General features: G+C 34.2%; 1 long non-coding RNA gene across 2 annotated transcripts; it reads left to right on the top strand.

The window, feature by feature from the left end:
- The first annotated feature begins 2,123 nt into the window (after positions 1-2,123).
- On the top strand, positions 2,124-4,497 carry LOC110711765. Of its 2 annotated transcripts, none has more exons than XR_002509427.1 (3): positions 2,124-2,289; positions 2,449-2,534; positions 3,973-4,497. It is a non-coding gene; the product is annotated as an uncharacterized LOC110711765 (long non-coding RNA). The 2 variants fall into 2 exon arrangements; XR_002509434.1 differs by having other exon boundaries at positions 2,423-2,534.
- The last annotated feature ends 2,109 nt before the right edge of the window (positions 4,498-6,606 follow it).

Here is a 6,606-nt window from a genome sequence, read left to right as displayed (position 1 = left end):
TGAGTAGAAGCAACTAGATAAATCATATTGGACTACATGATTATCATATTGGACTACAATAAATCTTAAAACGTTTTCTTAAAATGCTTGTAATTAACTCATGTTACAATAAATCATATTGGACTACATGATTATCATGTACAACTCTATAGATGCTCAACACACAGGAAGCCATCACACAACACTATAGATGCTCAACAACATTGGTACACAGCAACTATAGATGCTTAGCAACATCACACAACAACCACTCTGAATCCTTGTTTTTTCTCAACAACCTTATTTCCACATCAAAAACAGAAATCTCACCTTACTCACTCATCTAAATCTAACAGACACAACTTGACAAAAAATAATAAAAAAAAAACCTCAATTCTGAAAACCATAATAAGTACCATTCCTCCCAAAAAAAACAAAAAAAAAATTAATAGTACCACAATAAAAAATCAGGAAAAAAAAAACAATTACAAATCCGAAAAAACCACAGATAGTCAGATACTATAAAATGTAAATTACCTCAACAGTGAAAGCTCAAAAGCCGCTTCAATGGAGAGCCGAAGTACGCTTCAATGGAGGAGATGAAGGAGTGAAAGCTCAGAGCCGCTTCAATGTAGGAGATGAAGGAGTGAAAGCTCAGAGCCGCTTCAATGGAGAAGTCGAAGTACGCTTCAATGGAGGAGATGAAGGAGTATAGGCGTATAGCTCAGAAGCCGCTTCAATGGAGAAGTCGAAGTACGCAGAGCCCTAAATTGAATCTGCGATTTGTGAAATTAAAACAAGAGTTTAAGTTTAATTGAATTTAATCAATTCATTGCAAATAATTAGATCTGGCAAAGGGATAATTAGTTAATTACCTGAGGACATTAGGAGATGAAGGAGTGAAAGCTCAGAGCTGCTTCAATGGAGGAGATGAAGGAGTGAAAGCTCAGAGCCGCTTCAACGGAGGAGATGAAGGAGTGAATGGAGATTGGAGAATGGAGATTAGAGAACCAGAGGCAGAGACATTAGAGAAGAGGAGGAGAGAGAGGGGGATGGAGGCTGAGTGAAGTGAATGACTGAGAAATGAGAAAAGAACGAAGTTTAGGGTTTTCACTTTTTTGTTCTTTATATTCTGTTTCTTTTTTTCTAAAAAAAACTGACATTTTTCATTTGAGATTTCAAAAAAAAATATTTTCGAGACATTCGGGTACCCGAACTGTTAAATTCTTATCGGTTCGGTTACCCGACACGTTTTCTTTAAACGGTTCGGGTACCCAATTTTTCGATTCGGTTACGGTTTGGTTTATCGGGTTTTCGGTTTTTCGGATAGTTTTGCACAGCCCTATGTGCAATTGGCTGTGTAACGGCCTTATAGGAGTGTGATGGTGCGAAGTCAAGGATATTTCACGAGTACGATCGCATACAGCCCAATTGCACTGCCGCAAGTGAGCCCCTACACGTGTTGTTGCAGCTCAGCATTCTAGACTACTCGTACACTCGTACATTAAGTTATTAATGTTGCCTGGACGTTGCCAAACATAACATATGATTGACTTCTCACAACAACGTTGCTGTAGCAGGCTTGGATGACACACCAGCAAAGTATGCATCGTTCATTGGTTTAGACTTGCTTGAAGCCTTGTATATGCCATAAGATGACGAGGTGTTCCAAACGGAGGGTTGTGAGACAATAAAATTATGTCTCACAAGGGCAATATAGGCATTTCAGACGTCATTTTAGAGATGTCTCATTGAGTTGTTAAATCATACCACTGGAACTTCAGTGGTAAAAAATACACTCTCAGTGGTATAAAATGTAGTCTCAGTGGTATTAAAAAAATTCAACTAGAGTTTCAATTGAACAAAATATAGACTCAGTGATAGTGGTCCCGTTAAATTTTTTGTCCGTTTTGCACGTGAAGTGGGGCCCACACTACATTTTTCACTCTTCCTATCTCTCTCCACATTTCTCTCTCTTCATTGTACCTTTTTATTTTTTAAATAGTTGTGAGACATTTTACTTTGTCTCACAATACTCCCTTTTTACTTCGAGAAAGTATAGACCACTACCAGGTATGGACTCTCATGTCCAATACCTGAATTAAAATATTATATTTTTTTATTTTTTAAAGGGAAATGAATTTTGCAAAAGGTAATTGGAGTGACAGCTGGGTAAAACATTTCACCCACTAAAACGCGTTTCCCAAATAGCGTTTTGGAGGGTTTAGCTTAGAGCTTTTTCAGAGGTTTCAAATAGCGTTTTCCGGTGGTATTGGAGCATGAAAGAGCTAAAAATCACTTCAATTTCAGGTAATAGCTTCTGGGTTAAGCTTGAAATTTCTCCATAGCAAATCTTTGTGTTAATTTCAGTAAATGTCAATGTAGATCTACAATTTCTAGGGTTTATCTTTGTGCTTTTCATCGAAGTTTTTCCATTCTACAGTTGAATTTGGTGTTGTTACTCTGTAGAAAATTGATGAAAACTTGGAGGAAATGTTGACGAATCGCCCCAAGTAATAGAAGCTGATGAAAGCTTGGAGGATGAAGAACCTGATGTATGTTGACTTTGCTTTAAGTTTGTTCATTCATGCCATCAACATTTTATACTTTTATCCAAATTTAATGGTAATTAACTTAATTTTTATGAATTGAGAAAGTAAGATCAGCCAAATATTGGGATGAATGTGTTGTTTTTGTACAGCTTCGGATGGTTGGTTTTGATTACATTAATTCTTCCAGAATGTTATAATACTACGGTACTACCAGAATGATATTTTCTACCAGATTCATATATTGCTTATAATCGAATGTTGGGATTAATCTGAGTGTTGGTGTTGGTTGTTTGGTGATGATTACTATTTTTTTTTTTGTTTCTTTTGATAGCAGTAGAATGGAGAAACTACTCCCTCATTCTATTACAATTAATACTATTGCAATTAAAACTTCAATGAAACATTAGAAGCTCTTCTTTTACGTCTTGTATAAGATTTCTCCCATCCTAAATCCCCATAAGATCTCCTTGCAGCCACCTTTGCACATGCCTTTCTTGAAAGTGGATCTGAAATTAAGCAACTTTCTGCTCTTAATCTGTTGTAAGCTATGCAGCCGCGCTTTGAGCATGTTTAGCTCCCTTCTTCCACGAATCTGCCTGATTTTTCCTTCTGTACTCCCCTCTCCTTCCTTGCTCAGAACCCAGCTGCCCCATATTTCTTTACCCTTCACACTGCAGGCCTTAACTCTCAGTTGCGCTTTGCTGCACTCCTCCCTGCCAGCTGCCCCATATATCTATAACTCTTCCAATTCAACTTCCTATGTATATCAACTGTGAATTTGAATCTAATTATATTTGGCTTTAGCATGACATACAATGCTATAGTCTAGTATGATACTGGAATATGAAGAATATAACTACTAGAATACGATGCAGCAGATGATCAATGACCACTTAATTTGTTCCCAACATAAGATCATGTAGTGGCCTAGTGGGTGTAGTTACATGTCATTATAATTTGGAGAATAATGCTGAATTATAATTGGATAATTAATAAAGATCTTGGTTATATGTTGGTGGGGTAGATTGATTTGGTTAATAAACTGTATAAATGTTCACATAATCACATAGTGAACGGAAAATGCACCTGTAATTGTTCTAAATCTCTAATTAGTTGTTGATGTTGAGACTTGCAAATTGATTATGATATGTTGGAATGTGTTACAAAATCTGGTTGTCTTGCTTAAACTTTAGATTTAAATGCATAGTATACATGTAATCTGGCTTGTCTTGCCTAAACTCTAGATTTGATTGCATATTCTAAACGTAATCTGGCTTGTCTTGCCTAAACTCTAGAGGCCCTCATTTTCTTGCATTGGATATTGTTTTGATAATTTAGTATTACAAGTGTCATTTTTTACAATGACCATTTGCTTTTTGATAGTTGATTATATTTTCTTTTCTATTCTTAAATTGTAAATTCCAAGTTATGGATCGTATAGGTTGAATGTGAAGTGGAGGTAAGGGAAGGACAGCACCTACTGCCAAGTGGAATAGACATACGGCCATCATGTGATACATAGGAATGAGAGGTTTCAGAATTGTTTGGACGCCTTTGGTACACCTGTAGGGGAAGGTTGGAGTGTTGAAAATGGAAGAAGGGAAGCAGGAGGAGGTTGTGAACCGTCTGGAAGCGGGTATGGTATCCTCAAGCTAGGTTGAGGCTGACAAATACTTTAGGCAGTATGGGAAGCAACTTTGTGTTAGAGTCTTTGTTGCTGCTGGAAATTCTAAAATAGAGGAGGGTAGGCTGACAAATACTTTAGGCAATATTGGAACCGTCCGGAAGTTCATACTGATATTTTTGTAAACTGCTGTCCTTGAAGTATATACTGTCATGTTAAATACAAATATAGTTATATTTAGAGGAACACGATATTTAAGGAATTATACTACACTTTTTATTCTTTTATTTTACATGAATAATTTTATTTGTAATTACATCAATCCATACTACGTATTTGCCATTTATCTTGTTAAAGGTATATCTTTTTAAAGTTCGTCATGTGAATGACATGAATTTAATTTTGTAGATATGCCTTCACATCTCTTTTAGGGAGTTTCAAATAAATTAAAATATTCTAACATAAAAATGGTACTAGTATTAGATTATTTTTTTTTTTTTATTATTATTATTTTTTTTTCAAATGGTACTCCGTATTAGATTACTTATGGAAGTATAAATTTTGTATGTGGCTAGCAATACGATGTAGCCACATTAGTTTTTAAGAGTAATCTTAATTTAATTATATGTATGAGAAACCTTATTTTCTCATAAGAGTAATTCATGTTGTCCATAAATGTCATCTAAATTCATTATACGAGTAAAATCTAGTAATTTAAATATAAATAATTCCATTTGTTCATTCGGGTGACCTTTATTATTTCAATTTTAAAAATAATAAAATAATTTTACTTATTTAAGAGAGTAACCCCTTTTTCAATATAAGTAACCTATGTATATCAGTATATGTTTAGGTAACTCCATTTGCTTATCATTGTGACCCCTATTATTACTTAATTAACTGTCTTATATTTTATTATGTAAAGTGGTTACACCATGTGGTTAGTTACATATACGTAATGCATCTTACATTAAACCAGAATCTCAATAGTTGATAACCGTATTTATCATATAATAATTGTATATCATATTAAAAGAACGGTTTTACGGAGTACATAACAATATTTTTTTTGAGAAAAGGATATAACAATATATATGGGTATATAATAGACCTTTTTTTGACTTGTGCATCAGGTTGCTACTTTAATTTAACTCTGTGACTATATGTATTTAATATATTTTTATTTTGGTAAGGAGGAGGGCCCTATCGAGCCGGAATCTCTCACAGGTCCTCTCGTCTCGGGATAGCGGGCGAGACAGTTTGGAAGAGTGGGGGGAAGATAAGGGAATTCCACTCTCTCAAACTATCACTAATAAGGATTGAACTCCCAACCTCATGATTCGAAGGTACTCTCTTTTCCACTAGACAGACCAAGCTTGGATTAGTGTTGACATTACACACTGTTATTGAAATTCATATACTGTTATACAAATTTTTGACACGATTATTGTGTTCATATATACTCCTCCTTCGTTTTTTAGTACTTGTATTATGTAACACTCACTTATTTTCCTAATTCATATACTATTATTGCAATCCATATACTGTTGTACAATTTTTGACACGGATATTTTTTCATATGTACTGCACCTCCTTCGTTTTTAGTACTTGTATTATGTAACACTCGCTTATTTTCCTAATTCATATTCTATTATTGCAATTCATATACTGTTATACAAATTTTTGACACGGTTATTGTATTCATATGTACTCCACCTCCTTCGTTTTTTAGTACTTGTATTATATAACACTCACTTATTTTTCTAATTCATATACTATTATTGCAATTCATGTACTGTTATACAAATTTTTGACACGGTTATTGTGTTCAAATATACTGCACCTCCTTCGTTTTTTAGTACTTGTATTATGTAACACTCACTTATATTCCTAAATCATTTAATAAAAGTGGATTTTAAATGATTTAATACGTAGAAAATGTGGCTGAAAGATTTAATCAAGTAAGCAATGGATACATTAACAACAATGGTATTAATTAAGTTGGCTATGTTCGCAATTATTGTAACATATTCATTTAAAGAAATATTGCAAGCATTTAAAAACAAAAGAAGTACCAATTGGTTGTAGGTATAGTGGTGATTAAGAGTGATGACCTGGATTATGGAGGGGACTTAGGGGTGCTTATTGAGTTGAGAAGCTTGGAGCAACTCGAACTCGACTCGCTCAAATTAAGTCAAAACTTGACTGGAGAGTCGAGATGTTAACGAGCACGAGTTGAGCAAACTCTAACTTGACTCAATAATATAAGCTCATGAGCAACTCGATAATACTCCCTCCGTCCCCAAATGATAGTCCCTTATGGGCAAAAATCACGGGAATTAAGAAACTTAAATAAAAGTAGTAAAATTACATTGAAAATATAAATTTACATTGGGTATGTAAAATAGTAAATAGAGAAAGTAATAAAAGTACATTGAAAAACAAAATTTA

This window comes from Chenopodium quinoa, unplaced genomic scaffold (genome assembly GCF_001683475.1).
Source record: "Chenopodium quinoa cultivar QQ74 unplaced genomic scaffold, ASM168347v1, whole genome shotgun sequence".
Classification (NCBI taxonomy): Eukaryota; Viridiplantae; Streptophyta; class Magnoliopsida; order Caryophyllales; family Amaranthaceae; genus Chenopodium; species Chenopodium quinoa.
The sequence above is the reverse complement of the archived record's forward strand: the minus strand, read 5'-3'. Positions and strand labels throughout refer to the sequence as shown.